At 45.2% G+C, this 17619-nt stretch overlaps 1 long non-coding RNA gene across 3 annotated transcripts; it reads right to left on the bottom strand.

Annotated features, from left to right (window-relative positions):
- Window positions 1-5436: 5436 nt before the first annotated feature.
- LOC125517594 lies at window positions 5437-17318 on the bottom strand. Of its 3 annotated transcripts, none has more exons than XR_007287695.1 (4): window positions 16862-17318; window positions 16665-16771; window positions 16476-16555; window positions 5437-5542 (listed from the first exon to the last, which is right to left on the bottom strand). It is a non-coding gene; the product is annotated as an uncharacterized LOC125517594 (long non-coding RNA). The 3 variants fall into 3 exon arrangements; XR_007287696.1 differs by lacking the exon at window positions 5437-5542 and adding an exon at window positions 6916-6934; XR_007287694.1 differs by lacking the exon at window positions 5437-5542 and having other exon boundaries at window positions 16301-16555.
- Window positions 17319-17619: the final 301 nt, after the last annotated feature.

Raw genomic sequence — 17619 nt, 5'->3', positions numbered from 1 at the left:
GCGCAGCCCCGGCGCGGTCGGCATTCACAAGCAGGGGTACGGGACGCTGCCGACGTGGGCGGTGTGGCGGCCTACTGCATCGGGAACAGAGGAGAAGGGTTGGGGCGACGGCTCACCGAGAGGGGGTGGATGGCGAGCTCGTGAGGGGGTCGGGGAGGTTCGGACGACGGTGGGTCGAAGCCGTGGCCGAGGCGAACACCGACGAAGGGGATCGGCGCGGTCCGGCGATGCAGCGAGGATGCGTTGGATCTGGCCCTCGTGGACGAAGCAGAGAGCAGCAGCGGTTCTTCTAGACACGCTAACTCGACGTAAAGTCGACGTTGGCCGCGGCGACAAGGTGGTTCATTGCCATGGCGGCGGTTGTGTGTAATGTGAGGAAGGGGGCGATGCGAGGAAGGGGAAATGGCCTAGGGTTCAGCCGAGGGGAACGAGGGCGCCTTGTAGTCGCCGAGGAGGGGACGGATGGTCGACACGCGGATGATCTGCGGCATGGACGTTCGCACGGCAGCCACCACACTCGGGTGAACAGGGGAAGAAGGAGAGGTCGCTAGTGGGCTGGGCCTCACTATTCTTTTAAGGCCCAGTTGCACCGTTGTTTGCTCCTTTCCTTTTTATTCTTTTCTGTTTTAGTTTTCACTACCAATTCCTATTTCTTCTAGCTACCAAATGATTTTTGTCACATGTGAATCTTGGCACATAAATTTAGCATAATATTTTGGTGTTGCACCAAAAGTTTGGGGGCTATTTGAAGTTTAAACAAATTATGTATAAATTTAAATGTCTCTCATAAGTGGGGTTGAACCTTTGTTTTAATTGCTATGGACATTTTTGGAGTTTCAAAAATGTTGGTTTTATTTTTACAATAGCTTTGGGAATTTATGCAACATTATGGACACTTTTGTTTTGCTGCTTGGGTAATTAATATTTTGACTTTATTTTAAAACAGAATTTGAACTTAGTTCAAATCTAAGTGATTCCTAGCAAACAGTAAAAGCGATGACCGGGCATCATTATCAGGGGATTACTGTAGCTTATTTATTCGGGCGTTACAAATCTCCTCCACTACAAGAAATCTCGTCCCGAGATTTAAGAGGTATAGCTAAGGGGAAGGATAGGTTACGAAGTTCTAATGGGTCTTCTCGTTTTAGGTTGCTCTTCTCAAAGAAGTTGATCCCTTACTTTGAAGTCGTCATTCCTATAAATCGTTGTGTCATCACGAAGCTGTCATCCTTCCTTCCGGATCTTCATCGTACTTATGAATAGGTAAGGGGGCAGTCCTCCAATGATAGAATGCTATAAGGGTTAATCATATGGGTTTATCCCATGAAGGAACATATAAGTACCTCTCGAGCTGGAACTCAGGAATTACATCGAGAGATTTAAAGTAAGAACGGGAAGTTTTTAAGCAGGTAGGAAATCATTCGATGCCTGAAATAGAGTGTGCGAGGGGTTTCAGAGCAACGGGAATAAGTGTTGTGTTTGATACCAGAATTGATGATCTTTCGGAAGGTGGCTCGTGAATTACTTATGGAGCCAAGAGCGAGGAATATCTTTGGCAACAGGGGTGTATAGGAGAGTCAGGTTTCGATCCTATGGAACTGTGGATTATGGGCCCGCCATGTGGGTTAACAACAGGAAGGCACTAATCAATTTGCACGATCAAGATGGCAAGGCAGGTCAGAGTATCGCGTGTCAGTTATGTCAGCAACAACATCGGTACCAAGGGCGAGGGACGAAGAGAACCATTTTTCCTGCTGGTTGAACGAGGCGGACCAATAGGCAAGGTTCTTGTCCATCGGTGGCTACCGGGATGTCATCAATAATAGTAACAGGGTCTTGCTGATAGAACTGTACACCGAGGTGTTTACACAAGCAGGAGAATATTACTGCTTAGATCATATAGATCACAAGAAAGGTTAAACCAAACAATGGAAAGGAAAATATGATTATCAGATTAAACAGAACAATGGAAAGGAAAATGTGTTTAAACACATATTTCAAGGGTATATCCTTCCCAAGGACAAGTAGAGCATGATATCCATGACATGATATAATGTAGAAAACTCTTTAGGTAAGGGAAGAGAAATTTCATGACATTAGCCATACTATGGTGTTTGGATAATTGAGCAAGAAACATTTAACATTGGGCTTCAAATGTTCTTGTTGAAAATCAGAGTACCATAGACATGCTTCAAGATAGCATAGACATGGTCATCAGATGAAGATCAGACTTTGGAAACACAAAGGATCCATCATGAATAACTTGTAGAATAAGTTTTACAATTTCCTCATGGAAGAATGGACAACCTTGCTGAAAAGGAAACGGTAACAATACCTCAGACTCAGGATGCCTGAGAAGAAATGAGCAACACAAATTGACGAGATGCCATTGTAAGATTCTCAGGAAATGATCTATGAAATCAAGTTCCGAAAAAAGAGTTCATCATTAAACCAAGGAGAGGATGAGGATGTGGCTGGTGGACTCAGCGAAAAATTCATCGAGATTTCCAATAAAATGGATTTCCACAATTATGTGAACAAGGAGATAACATTCGTCAGATCAAATGATATAATGAGGTATGCTCGAGGAAAACATACACAAATAAACATTGGTTGAAAAGTGCACCCGAAATATGGGCTTAGGTAGTATGATCAATGTTAGAATGGTGATTCGATAACCAATGGTCTAAGAATGAAATATCGACCATTAACTTCAAAGCAATAGTGTTGCTAGAACTTTTGAAGTGGCACATCATAGTTCAATTGTCGGTTTTCTGGTTAGAAACACATGGGGACCAAGGAATGAACGGATATGGTGAGAAGTATTACTTGCACCAATAATTCATAAGAGGTGGTGAAATCCTCACGACATTCTTGACATAAACGATGGTAATACTCCAAGGTAGAGCATAACATAAGTCAGATAGCAAGGAACTCGAGGTACAATGCAAAACTAGAACAAGTTTTGTGTGGGAAGGGAAATCAAGGATGTTGTCGATGTTAACCCAAATCATCAAGGGCAAGGATGGTATTTCTCAACATGAATTCAACTAATATCCTGGAAGAGCTCAGAATGTTTATGATGATCATGACAAATTTTGTCGAAAGGCTCCACGAAGAAGCAATTGAACAACAGCTACATCAAGCAACAGGACTAATGCAGCGAAAGATTATTGGAACCACGTATACGACACCAACCCATAATCAAGCTTGCTGTTCGAGGTGAAATGATAAGACAAGGAAGATCGACGTAAGCTTAGCTCATCGCCGAAAGTGGTGCTCCAGGAATAAGGATCAGGTAGCACAGTTAAAGTCAGCACGATACTGATATAGCCGATCAGGCTAGAAATGAAGTGATCGAGTACAAACTTGTAAGTAAAGAAGATTACTAATAGTTGTTTAATCGCGATGCAGACTCAATTCAGTTATAGGTGTCCTTGAGTGTTTAATGACTCAGGTCCCGTGAAGAAAAAAATGGAATTAGTGAGATTGTAGTACTTGATGGAGAACTCATAAGAAGTTATGCAGTTCCGTGATAATCTCGAGATACCAGGGTGTAATACTCGATGAAAGATCAAAGTAAAGGTTGGACAGGTGTAATGACCCATAGAAGACAAGTGCTTAAACTTGCCCGAGAAATGGGATCAAAGAAGAACATATGGTCGGAACCATGATTGCAAAGGATCAATTCACCATACCAAAGGATATTATATCAAGGAAATAGTTATTATTACAAGAAGCTTCTATGGAAGGATCTACATCGTGTCCATGGGCATGAACAAAAATTTCAAGGTCGACTCCCACTTCTTCAATGTACAACCTGCCATTCACCTCTCGCTTTTTTGAAAATGACAATAGCTGTTGAAAGTTTTACTTGGTGCAATACCATATAAGTATGACCCGTGAAATCTTTCGGGTTCACACAGATTAAGGAAGGCATAGGTTCAACCCATCGGGGCATCTTTGGAACATATATCACAAACTTCAGGAGTAAATAACACAAGCTCGAAAGTAGAGCATGGTTGACAAGGCAGAGGATACAATTTACCAAAGGCATTATATACCTGCGGAAAGGCTCACAAGGTTATTGAATATTAAGGACGATGTCGGATGAAATCCAACAATGGATCTGACGATCCACAACGGAGCTGATGTGAGTATTGGTACTCTGCCAGAAGAAGAAAGAATTCAAATGGATCAGATGATAGAAACAACTGACTAACTCAAATCTCAATTGCACAGGAATTATGATTCCAAGTCAAGGGATCAAAAGCAATGCTCTGAATAGGGATGGATGAGTTGAATAGTCTTAGAGTTACAATCATCAACAATTTGATTGGTCGAGAAACAACTCATGTTTAAAATGGCGTCTGAGCCGGAAGGATGAATTCTAGGATCTGGTTGAGGATTGCGAGCATTCACACTCATTGAATCAATGGGCTCAAAATGATAGTGGCAAAGGATGCCAATAAGATTATGAGACTTATGGGATTAACCATAATGGAAGCAAGCAAGAATTTCAAGAGCAATAGGCTGCTCAGGATTTTTGGAAGACCGAATGGTATTTCGAAGACTTTTGTGAAATACGTGAATCAACTAGGGATGAGCGGATACTCGATAAGTGCGAGAAATCATTCGTAGGGGTATTCAGGTTGCAAAGAACTGCAAGGGCAGTGGGCACAAGGTATTTTCGAAACAATAGAGAGAATTTCGGGGTATCTTGTAATAACAAGATTAACTAGGAATAAAAGTAAGGATGACAGGTGTCGGTATTTACCCATAGGGATATTTCGGTGGTAGGGGATGGCAAAAGCAATGGGCACAAAGTCTCAAGAGAACAACAGAGAGTATCTTCGGAATCCTTTGGTACAGCAGGAGATCATCTGTAACAAGGGGCTCTTCGGGTGGATGTGATCACGAGATCCTAATGTTAGAGTTAGTAAAACCATTTCACCCGAATAGAAGAGAGATCAGAATCCCAGAGTATAGACGAGGAATAAAAGATCCTAATACCACCCAATGGCAATGTGGGCCCATAAGGCACACAGCCATGTTAGTAAAAGTTTTGTAATGACTAGACTCAACTTCGGCCAAGGAGTGTGGAAGGGGGATTCCTACAGGAAGTCAGCTCTGATACCAACTTGTGACGCCCCCGATTCAATCATACACTAATCATACACACAAACGTGTACGATCAAGATCAGGGGCTCACGGGAAGATATCACAACACAACTCTACAAATAAAATAAGTCATACAAGCATCATATTACAAGCCAGGGGCCTCGAAGGCTCGAATACAAGAGCTCGCTCATAGATGAGTCAGGAGAAGCAACAATATCTGAGTACAGACATAAGTTAAACAAGTTTGCCTTAAGAAGGCTAGTACAAATTGGGATACAAATCGAAATAGGCACAGGCCTCCTGCCTGGAATCCTCCTAAACTACTCCTGGTCGTCGTCAGCGGGCTGCACGTAGTAGTAGGCACCTCCAGTGTAGTAGGAGTCGTCGTCAACGGTGGTGTCTGGCTCCTGGGCTCCAACGTCTGGTCGCAGCAATCGAGTATAGAAACGGGAAAAGTGGGAGCAAAGCAACCGTGAGTACTCATCCAAAGTACTCGCAAGCAAGGAGCTACACTACATATGTATGCATTGGTATCAAATGGAATAAGGGTATCATATGTGGACTGAACTGCAGAAAGCCGGAATAAGAGGGGGATAGCTAATCCTGTCGAGGACTACGCTTCTGGCCACCTCCATCTTGTAGCATGTAGAAGAGAGTAGATGGTAAGTTCACCAAGTAGCATCGCATAGCATAAACCTAATCGATGATCCTCCCCTCGTCGCCCTGTGAGAGAGCGACCACCGGTTGTATCTGGCACTTGGAAGGGTGTGTTTTATTAAGTATCTGGTTCTAGTTGTCATAAGGTCAAGGTACAACTCCGGGTCGTCCTTTTACCGAGGGACACGGCTATTCGAATAGATCAACTTCCCTGCAGGGGTGCACCACATAACCCAACACGCTCGATCCCATTTGGCCGGACACACTTTCCTGGGTCATGCCCGGCCTCGGAAGATCAACACATCGCAGCCCTACCTAGGCACATCAGAGAGGTCAGCACGCCTGTCTAAATCCTATGGCGCAGGGGTCTGGGCCCATTGCCCATTACACACCTGCACGTTGCGAGGGCGGCCGGAGAGCAGACCTAGCAACCTCCATTACAAAGGAAGTTGCATTACGCGGTCCAACCCGACGCGCGCCGCTCAGTCGCTGACGTCACGAAGGCTTCGGCTGATACCACGACGTCGAGTGCCCATAACTGTCCCCGCGTAGATGGTTAGTGCGTATAGGCCAGTGGCCAGACTCAGATCAAATACCAAGATCTCATTAAACGTGTTATCTTGAAATAACCGTGAACGCCGACCAGGGCCAGGCCCATCTCTCTCCTAGGTGGTCTCAACCTGCCCTGTCGCTTCGCCACAAAGATCCACACAAAGGGCCGTTGGGACAAAGGTCCTTTCAGCCCCCAATCCGTGAATCACTCGCGGGTGCTCCACGAGCCGAGCCGACTTTAGTCACCACATGTATCATGTATAAAGTATATAGTATATACCCGTGATCACCTCCCGAGTGATCACGGCCTGATAGTATAGCATGGCAGACGGACAAGTAGGTAGGGCCACTGATGATAAACTAGCATCCTATACTAAGCATTAGGATTGCAGGTAAAGGTAACAACAGTAGTAGCAAGGACAGGCTATGCATCAGGATAGGATTAACGGAAAGCAGTAACATGCTACACTACTCTAATGCAAGCAGTATAGAGAAGAGTAGGCGATATCTGGTGATCAAGGGGGGGCTTGCCTGGTTGCTCTGGCAAGAGAGAGGGGTCGTCAACAGCATAGTCGATCGGGGGTACCGGCAGCGGTCTCGGGGTCTATCGGAAAGAAGTAACGGAGGGGGAACACAATAAATAACAGAGCAAACAAAGCAACACAAAGCATAACATGGCAATGCGCGGTGCTAGGGGTGACCTAACGCAGTATGAGGTGATTCCGGTGAAGGGGGGAAACATCCGGGAAAATATCCTCGGTGTTTCGCGTTTTCAGACAGAGGAGCCGGAGGGGGAAAGTTGCGTGTTTGCTATGCTAGGGATGCGTGGCGGACGAACGGGCTGCGTATCCGGATTCGTCTCGTCGTTCTGACCAACTTTCATGTACAAAGTTTTTCCATCCGAGCTACGGTTTATTTTATATTAATTTTTAAAGATTAAACCATTTTCCGGAGTTATTTATATTAACTGAAATGGAGTGATGACGTCAGCAAAGTGTCAACATGACATCAGCGGTCAACTGTGACCGTTGACCGGTCAAACTAACAGATGGGGCCCATTCGTCAATGACTACTAGATAATTAGTAGTAGTTAGACTAATTAGCGGGTTAATTAATCATGGTTAATTAGTTTAACTAAATGATTAGGCTAATTAAGTACCATTAATTTAATTAATTATTTTAATTACTATTATTATTTATATATATATTTATATTTATATTTTTAATCTCCTTTTTTTATAAAACAGGGGCGTGGGTCCCGGCTGTCTGAGGCCGAAGGCCTAGCGGGCACTAGGCGACGCGGGCGCAGCCACAGGCGCCCGATGGGGCGAGCCCGGGCGCTGGCGGGGGGCAGGGGGGAAGCAAGGTGCGGGTGCGGCGAGGGGGCATGGCCGGCGTGGGGCGGCAGAGTGGGGGGAAGGCGGAGTGGGGCGGCGCCAGCGGAGTAGTGGTGGAGGCGGGCGCCGTCATGGCTGGCGGCGGTGAGCGCAGAAGGGGCTGCAGGCGCGCGCAGTCGCGGGCAGAGCCTGCCACCGACGCCAGCAACGACGGGAGGCAAGCGAGGCACAACGGCGGGTCTGGCCGGATGAAGCAGGGCGGAAGTCGCCTCGGCCGGGTGCGGCGATGCGCGGCAGCGGGGCCGTAGCAGAGGCGGCAGCACGCGGAGGAGCAGTAGCGGGGGCAGCAGAGGCGAAGGTAGCAGGCGGGGGGGCGAGTAGCACGGGCCACCGACGGAGGCGGGCAGCAGCAGCAGCAGCAGTGCTGAGCGGGGCCGCGGCGGGGGCTAAGGGCGTAGAGGGGTGGGGCAGCGCGATGCAGGGGAGCAGAAGTGGCGGAAGGCGCAGCCCCGGCGCGGTCGGCATTCGCTAGCAGGGTGTACGGGACGCTGCCGACGTGGGCGGTGTGGCGGCCTACTGCATCGGGAACAAAGGAGAAGGGTTGGGGCGACAGCTCACCGAGAGGGGGTGGATGGCGAGCTCGTGAGGGGGTCGGGGAGGTTCGGACGACGGTGGGTTGAAGCCATGGCCGAGGCGAACACCGACGAAGGGGATCGGCGCGGTCCGGCGATGCAGCGAGGATGCATTCGATCTGGCCCTCGTGGACGAAGCAGAGAGCAGCAGCGGTTCTTCTAGACACGCTAACTCGACGTAAAGTCGACATTGGCCACGGCGACGAGGTGATTCATTGCCATGGCGGTGGTTGTGTGTACTGTGAGGAAGGGGGCGACGCGAGGAAGGGGGAATGGCCTAGGGTTCAGCCGAGGGGAACGAGGGCGCCTTGTAGTCGCCGAGGAGGGGCCGGATGGTCGACACGCGGATGATCTGCGGCATGGACGTTCACACGGGAGCCACCACACTCGGGTGAACAGGGGAAGAAGGAGAGGTCGCTAGTGGGCTGGGCCTCACTATTCTTTTAAGGCCCAGTTGCACCGTTGTTTGCTCCTTTCCTTTTTATTCTTTTCTGTTTTAGTTTCACTACCAATTTCTATTTCTTCTAGCTACCAAATGATTTTTTTCACATGTGAATCTTGGCACATAAATTTAGCATAATATTTTGGTGTTGCACCAAAATTTTGGGGGCTATTTGAAGTTTAAACAAATTATGTATAAATTTAAATGTCTCTCATAAGTGGGGTTGAACCTTTGTTTTAATTGCTATGGACATTTTTGGAGTTTCAAAAATGTTGGTTTTATTTTTACAATAGCTTTGGGAATTTATGCAACATTATGGACACTTTTGTTTTGCAGCTATGGTAATTAATATTTTGACTTTATTTTAAAACAGAATTTGAACTTAGTTCAAATCTAAGTGATTCCTAGCAAACAGTAAAAGCGATGACCTGGCATCATTATCAGGGGATTACTGTAGCTTATTTATTCGGGCGTTACAAAAAGGGAGAATCAACATTTGCTGTTTTAAAACTTGCATTCATCTACAATGGTGAAAAGTTTGTCCAAGACCTAGAAGATTTGACAGTAAGTTTATATAGATTCACTTATAAACAACTTATATGCACAAACTCTAATAATATACTTCTCTTCTTGGCAAAATTTCACAGGTTGAGGTCGAAGATTGGAGGGCAGAGGCAATGTAAATTCTCTTAAGTAGCGAGATGAATTAAGTCAAAGCTAGTGAAATGGGTGACGAGATTAGCAAGATCTTGAGCAAAAATGAAGACTAAAACTTTTTGATTTAGCCCGTGAGGCTAATTCTATCTAGACATGACAAAAAAATTTGTCAATAACTCATATTTCTATGTAATGTAGTTAGAAATTGCGTGTTCATGTTGAAAAGAGAAGTATTTCGACAACAATGCCTCTTACATCACCAGAGAATGCCAGTAAACTATAAACAACAATGCCTCTTCTTATTTATACGACAACACTGACTACCAAAACGAACCATTACGCATGACTCTAGGGACCACCCTCCCGTGCATCCAGAGGTGACAAGGCCTTTGTGCCACCAAACCCTGGGTCACCATGCACCCGGGCAATATCCACACACACACATACCATTACGCGTGACTCTGGAAACCACCCTCCAGTACCTCCAGAGCTGGAGACCACCCTCCCGTGGCTCCAGAAAAGACAAGGCCTTTGTGCCACCAAACCCTGGGTCACCATGCCTCCGGGCAATATCCACACACACACATACCATTACGCGTGACTCTGAAAACCACCCTCCCATGCCTTCAGAGCTGGAGACCACCCTCCCATGGCTCTAGAGAAGACAAGGCATTTGTGCCACCAAACCCTGGGTCACCATGCCTCCGGGCAATATCCACACACACATACCATTACGCGTGACTCTAAAAACCACCCTCCCGTGCCTCCAGAGCTGGAGACCACCCTCCCGTGGCTCCAGAGATAAAATGGCCTTTATGCCACCAAACCCTGGGTCACCATGCCTCCGGGCAATATACACACACACTCATAGCCTTACGCGTGACTCTGGAGACCACCCTCCCGTGGCTCCAGAGCTTAAATGGCCTTTGTGTCACCAAACCCTGGGTCACCATGCCTCCGGGCAATATCCACAGACACACACATACCATTACGCGTGACTCAGAAAACCACCCTCCCGTGCCTCCAGAGCTGGAGACCACCCTCCCGTAGCTCCAGAGATGAAATGGCCTTTGTGCCACCAAACCCTGGGTCACCATGCCTCCGGGCAATATCCACAGACACACACATACCATTACGCGTGACTCTGAAAACCACCCTCCCGTGCCTCCAGAGCTGGAGACCACCCTCCCGTGGCTCCAGAGATGAAATGGCCTTTGTGCCACCAAACCCTGGGTCACCATGCCTCCGGGCAATATACACACACACTCATAGCCTTACGCGTGACTCTGGAGATCATCCTCCCGTGGCTCCAGAGATGAAATGGCCTTTGTGCCACCAAACCCTGGTCACCATGCCTCCGAGAAATATCCAGACACAAACATACCAAGAACGCCTCAACTGTAGCTAGCTCCTACACACACGTGACTTCACATGCTTCAAACCCATGCCTCCGCAGGCAACATACCAATGCCTTCATAGTATACACACATGTGAATGCACGCACAAACCTAGCTCGTAAACAGACATGACTGCAATTACTTCAAACCCGTGCCTTCAGCACAACGTTCAGCACAAACTTCAGCACATGCTTCAAACACATGATTCAAACCCGTGCCTTCAGCACAACCTGCTATATAAAAATTAAACAAGCAGGTTCCCTTGCGTCGGAGGCGCCGTGCCACACTTCGACCTACACACACTTCGACCTATGCCCCCCCTTCAAGATGTTTATGAAAATTAAATGAGCCGAAGGAGAGCCGGAGGTTCCCTCGCGCCGGAGGCGCCATGTCACACGCCGCACGACCAACGCGCCGCACGACCAATACACACTTCGACCAACACACACTTCGACCTATGCCCCCCTTCAAGATGTTTATAAAAATTAAAATGAGCCGAAGGCGAGCCAGAGGTTCCCTCGCGCCGGAGGCGCCGTGTCACACGCCGCACGACCAACGCGCCGCACGACCAACACACACTTCGACCTATGCCCCCCCTTCAAGATGTTTATGAAAATTAAACGAGCCGAAGGCGAGCCGGAGGTTCCCTCGCGCCGGAGGCGCCGGGTCACACGCTGCACGACCGACGCGCCGCACGACCAACACACACTTCGACCTATGCCCCCCCTTCAAGATGTTTATGAAAATTAAACGAGCCGAAGGCAAGCCGGAGGTTCCCTGGCGCCGGAGGCGCCGTGTCACACGCCGCACGACTAACGCGTCGCACGACCAACACACACTTCGACCTATGCCCCCCTTCAAGATGTTTATGAAAATTAAATGATTATCAAATGTCACATGACGACGTACAACGTGATTGAATGATTCTGCAGACTGCTTTTTTTCATTAAAAAGTTGCTTTTTTCTTTACTTGAAAGGTGACATCTGATAGTGTTGGTAGTCCCCGCCCGTAACTACCCCATAAATCCCCATTACCCAGAAATATAATGGGAACAAAAAGGGAAACGAGAAAGGGAAAAAGGTAACCAACCGCGCGAACTGGTATTTTTTTTGTGTTTTCACGCAGAAAGGGAAAACGGAAAATTCAGGTAGTTCGAGGGTCAAACTACAAAACGCAGCAAACCACAAACCGGAAAGGGAAAACCGGGAACCAACCGCGCAACTGGTTTTCCTTTGTGGGAGCGCTCCGCACGCGTCCCACGGAACCTCGCGGTCATTTGAGAGCGCTTCCTACATTGATACCATCTTGCTTTCCTGTTTCTTAAAAATTCCCCAAAAAAGGTGCGCTAGCCGCGACTCTAACCCCGCCCGTTCGTTTAGGTAGCCATCACAGCAACCAGTTGAACCAGTTAACCACATGTGTTATGGTTGTTCTTTTTATTTTCTTTATGTATAAATGCAGAAAAGGCAGTTGTTTTCCCTGTTTCATTTTCTATCTTTGTTTTTTTCTCTTTCTTATTAAAATGAGTGAACTTTTTTGAAGGTGACCAAATTTTCGCAAAAACGGTGAACTTTTTTCAAGTTCGATGAACTTTTCTCAAATTCGATGAACTTTTTTCAAATGTGATGAACTTTAAAAAAACAATGAACCTTTTTTCAAATCGATGAACTTTTTTATCAAAGTTGATGAACTTTTTTCAATCTCGATGAACTTTGTTTGAAAATTGGTGAACTTTTTTTTGAAAATCGGTGAACTTTTTTTGAAAATCAGTGAACTTTTTTCAAAGTCGATGAACTTTTTTTGAAAACCGATGAACTTTTTCAGTTTTATGAAACTTTGAATCGTGAATATATGAACTTTTTTTCTAATTCGTGATTTTTTTTAAATTTGTGGACATTCAAATTTTGTTCATATTTCTTTTCAAAAGAAATCCCGTTTTCTAAAAAGGGCGTCTAAAGTTATTTCTTAGAGATTTCGTGTTGCAATCTGTCAATAGGAGCTTAATAGGTCTATTGGTTGGCCACCAAGCTTTGGAGCTAACTGGCGCAGGATCGAATCCTATCAAGATTTAGTTTCTCGGGTAGTTTTTCTGCACATTAATACATTTTTTGCACTGCCTTGCATTGCATTCTCATGGGCCGGCCCACTAGCGTGGTGCAGTGGGCGCCAGTTGCGTCAAAGGGCGCATAAGGCGCTGGGCAGGAGCTCTCCCTAACTGGCGCTTTTAGCGCCGCCAGACGAACCCGGCGCTCACGCGCTCTCTTGGGTGGGCCGGCCCCATCAACGCTGCCGTGCTAACGAGTTGGTTTTGTTCAAAAAAAACCCAGTTTTGTTCGATAAAAAAGTGTGCTCCCGTGAGGATTCGAGCTACCACCGTTTAGGTGGTGCGCATGTTGCTTAACCACTAGAGCTACTACCAGATTGTGAATGTTTATGTTACAAAATAGTTAAAACATTGCTGCACTATTTCTTCCACATACATTCAAGAAAAAACGTTATTTTTTTGGAAAAAGATCAGAACAAAATATTAAAAACAATCACGACTTGGAAAAAACTTCATGTATTCAAAACAAATTTATGAATTAGGAAAAAGTTCGCAAAATTTCAAAAAGTTTGTTGATTTTGGGAAAAAGTTCATCGATTTTGAAAAATAAGTTCATTGAATTTCAAAAAAAGTTCACCGACTTTCAAAAAAGATCATCTATCTTCAAAAAGGTTCACAAACTTCAAAACAAAGTTTATTGAACTTGAGAAAAAGTTCATCGAATTTCAGAAAAGACCACCTAATTTGAAAAAAGTTCATCGAATTTGAAAAATAGTTCACGGATTTGGAAAAAAAGTTCATCGAATTTGAAAAGAAATCATGAATTTTGAAAAAAGTTCATCAAATTTGAAAAAACGTTCATACAATCCGGTGAACTTTTTATATCGAATTAGAAAAAAATAAAGAAAGAAAACGGAAAAGGAAAATAATAAATAAAAGAAAGAAGAAATAAAAAGAAAAAAAGAAAAAGGAAAAAGGAAAAAACGAATACAAGAAAGAAGAAGCTGCACATGATCACATGACTGACCATGCTCGGGTGGTTAGCGAGTGTTGCGCTGTAACCTCACCGCGCGGGATCGAATCCTTATCAGCGCTTATTTTTGCAGCAGTTTACGAAGGAAAAAAATGATCATGGGCTGGCCCATCGGGGAAGGGGGGGTGTGCGCCGTGTACCATTAACACTATAACCGACGCTATGAGCGCCGTTTAGGATTTGCCATTGATATATGGTATGCCTAGCCGTTCTGACATGTCTGTTTTGAGAAAAAATTGCTTGGTTTTTTCTAGGTTTTGAGATTTTTTTTGATTCCTCACGTGAAAAAACTTGTTTCATCATTTTGAGGTTAAGTAATGCCCTGGCTGCAAATATCAGATGTGCTTCATAACAAAAGCACATTTGTGCTTCGACGTGAAGCACATATGTCCTTCTCATATGTATATTTTTTGAAAAGTGAAAAGTACAATTATGTTTCACGGTGAAGCACAACGAAAAGTAAAAAAGCATGATTGTTTGTTTGTAGGAAGCATAACTTTGGTTTCCCTTTTATCTTCATGTTTTCTTTTTTTTCTCGGGTTTCTGTTTTTTCTATTTCCTTTTTTGGCATTTTTTGTGAAAAACCTTGTCTAAACCTATTAAAATGACATCTATTTTGAAGATCTCAACGCCAGAAACATTACAGCGAAAACAATTCATGTTTCGGACGCACGGTTCAACAGATAAACCATTAACAAAAATATAAAACTCTTAGGTTACAACAAGTATCACACATGCAGTTAGCTCACTAGTCACCACAAAAAAAGGTGAGAGTGATATTTGCAAGGGTTACCATCTAACTAGTGATTTCACCATTCATCGCAGAACACGCACCCGATCGGTCACGCTTGCATATATGAGAAGGCATGAGTAGACTTTTCCAGGAGAGTCCCTTTTTGGATTTGCCATTGATATATGGTATGCCTAGCCGTTCTGACATGTCGCACGTTAAGCGCAATCACGACAGACATGTTCTTTTTATTTCTTCACGTGTTTTGAGAAAAAATTGCTTGGTTTTTTCTAGGTTTCTGAGATTTTTTTGTTTCCTCACGTGAAAAAAGTTGTTTCATCATTTTGAGGTTAAGTAATGCCCTTGCTGCAAATATCAGATGTGCTTCACAACAAAAGCATATCTGTGCTTCGACGTGAAGCACATATGTCCTTCTCATAGTGTGTATTTTTTGAAAATTGAAAAGTATAGTTATGTTTCACGGTGAAGCACAACGAAAAGTAAAAAAGCATGACTGTCTGTTTGTAGGAAGCATAACTTTGGTTTCCCTTTTATCTTCATGTTTTTTTCTCGGGTTTCTGTTTTTTCTATTTCCTTTTTGGCAATTTTTTGTGAAAAAACTTGTCTAAACCTATTAAAATGAGATCTATTTCGAAGATCTCAATGCCAGAAACATGGCAGCGAAAACAATTCATGTTTCGGACGCACGGTTCAAGAGATAAACCATTAACAAAAATATAAAACTCTTAGGTTACAACAAGTATCACACATGCAGTTAGCTCACTAGTCACCACAAAAAAAGATGGGAGTGATATTTGCAAGGGTTACCATCTAACTAGTGATTTCACCATTCATCGCAGAACACGCACCCGATCGGTCACGCTTGCAGATATGAGAAGGCATGAGTAGACTTTTCCAGGAGAGTCCCTTTTTGGATTTGCCATTGATATATGGTATGCCTAGCCGTTCTGACATGTCGCACGTTAAGCGCAATCACGACAGACATGTTCTTTTTATTTCTTCACATGTTTTGAGAAAAAATTGCTTGGTTTTTTCTAGGTTTTTGAGATTTTTTTTGTTTCCTCGCGTGAAAAAACTTGTCTCAAAAGACGACACTTAGAACGTCTATTACTCCCCGAAGAATTTCTTGGCGACGAAGTAAGTATATATAGACAAGACCATGCTATTTTAACATGAGTTTTTATTCTCTCCTATAACCAAGGTGTTTACTTAATATTGCAGATCATAGACGCATACATACATTGCATAAGTGCTAAAGAGCATCTACAGATGAGGTCAGGTGGAAGTGTGTTCTTAGAAAATGCATGCATCTCTAAGATGATAAAGGAATTTAGCTCTATACGGGATGACGTGCCAAGGTGGGTATTAAACAGAGCTAAAACTTATTTAGAAAATGATATGGTGAGTCTCCGTTCCATACATATTACTATGAATTCAATCAAGGACGAAGGTTTGTATATGGGACCTAAACTAACAAAAACCCTATTTTCAGATATTCGTTCCAGTTAACATTGAACACTTCCATTGGTACCTAGCAGTTATAAATACAGGGCAGGGATGCATCCAGGTGCTCGACTCGCTGGGCCCAGGAATGGGCCGCAAAGACCTCACCGCTATGGTTAGTCATTAGTCCCACTACACCATCTTTTGATAAGACGATTTCTGGGCTTGTTCGGTTGTGATGCTAATACTTTGTCATTTATTCATTCAACAACTCAAAGGACTGGAAAATGTATTCGAATATGCATCGCTTCAAATGGAACTAAATACTGATAAGTAGAAAGACTTAAACATCTCAGCATGGCCAAGAGAAGAGTATATTAAGAGCACACTGCAAAGAGATTGGTATACCTTCTAACTAAAAGGCTCAAAGTAATCGACATTATTTGTATTTTTGTATTTCCCCATTAGTTGCATCACAAAAGAAGTTTCTGCACAACAAGAATAAAGCATGGATATGTCAAAGTATACGAGCTGAAAGTATACACATATGCACCGATTTGGTGGGGACCAGCAGGCGGCGGGGTCGGAGAGACTAACCTGGACCCAGAGGAGCGACGAGAAGCATAGGGAGGGTCCCGAGCACAGCACGCGGAGGTCATCGTGGTGATCCTAATCAATATGGAGGTCGCCAGCAGCAACTGCTCCTGCTCCTGACCGAAACGGACAAGGTAATCAAGATGGGGTTGGAGAGCAGAGCATCCCGATCGAGGGGAGAAGAACAGTCGGAGCCGGACCTTCATGGCGTCCTGAGCAGGGTGGAGGGGGAGGGAAGTTCCTGCCGCGGCGAGTGCATCAGCACGAGCGAACCCCGGCGTCGCCGGCGAGCATGCCCAGCTCTAGCGCCCCGCCGTCGCCACGAGGAGGGAGGGCCCCGGCGTCGCCGCGAGCATGCCCGGCTCGAGCGCCCCGCCGTCACCAGGAGGAAGGAGGGTCCCAGCAGCACCGGATAGGAAGAAGGGGCGGGCAGAGCAGGGGCGCTCGCGTCCGCCGGCGGTGCTGACGAAGGGGGGGGCGGGGCAAAGCAGGGGCATGCGCGTCCGCCGGCGTTGCTGACGAAGGAGAGGTGCGGCCAGCAGAGAGCTCCGGCAGCTGTGGATGGGGATCGGGAAGGGGAGGGGCGGCCAGGCTGTGGATTTGGAGGACTGGGTGAAGAATGGGGAAAAGATAAGCGTGAGGGGAGGGGGCGGTGGAAGGTTGACTCAGTTTTTTTAATCTCTATACTACTATACTATACTACTAAGCCAGTGACCCATTGTAAGTGAGTGTGGCATTTTTTCCAAACAAAATAAAAATGTCTTTAGATTTCAAAGGGCATGTCCCGTTCACATGCTGCGTGGGTGAGATTTTTGTTTTCATCGCGGCTTGTTATAATCATGATCATTTGATGATTTTAAAAAATAATATGAATCCCTTTGAAAATGATAAAAGTGGATGATAAATTTGAGTTTTGTAATCATGCAGGTCATCTTGTGGTCTGTGGATGATAAATTTT

This window comes from Triticum urartu, chromosome 1, assembly GCF_003073215.2.
Source record: "Triticum urartu cultivar G1812 chromosome 1, Tu2.1, whole genome shotgun sequence".
NCBI classification, from domain to species: domain Eukaryota; kingdom Viridiplantae; phylum Streptophyta; class Magnoliopsida; order Poales; family Poaceae; genus Triticum; species Triticum urartu.
The sequence above is the reverse complement of the archived record's forward strand: the minus strand, read 5'-3'. Positions and strand labels throughout refer to the sequence as shown.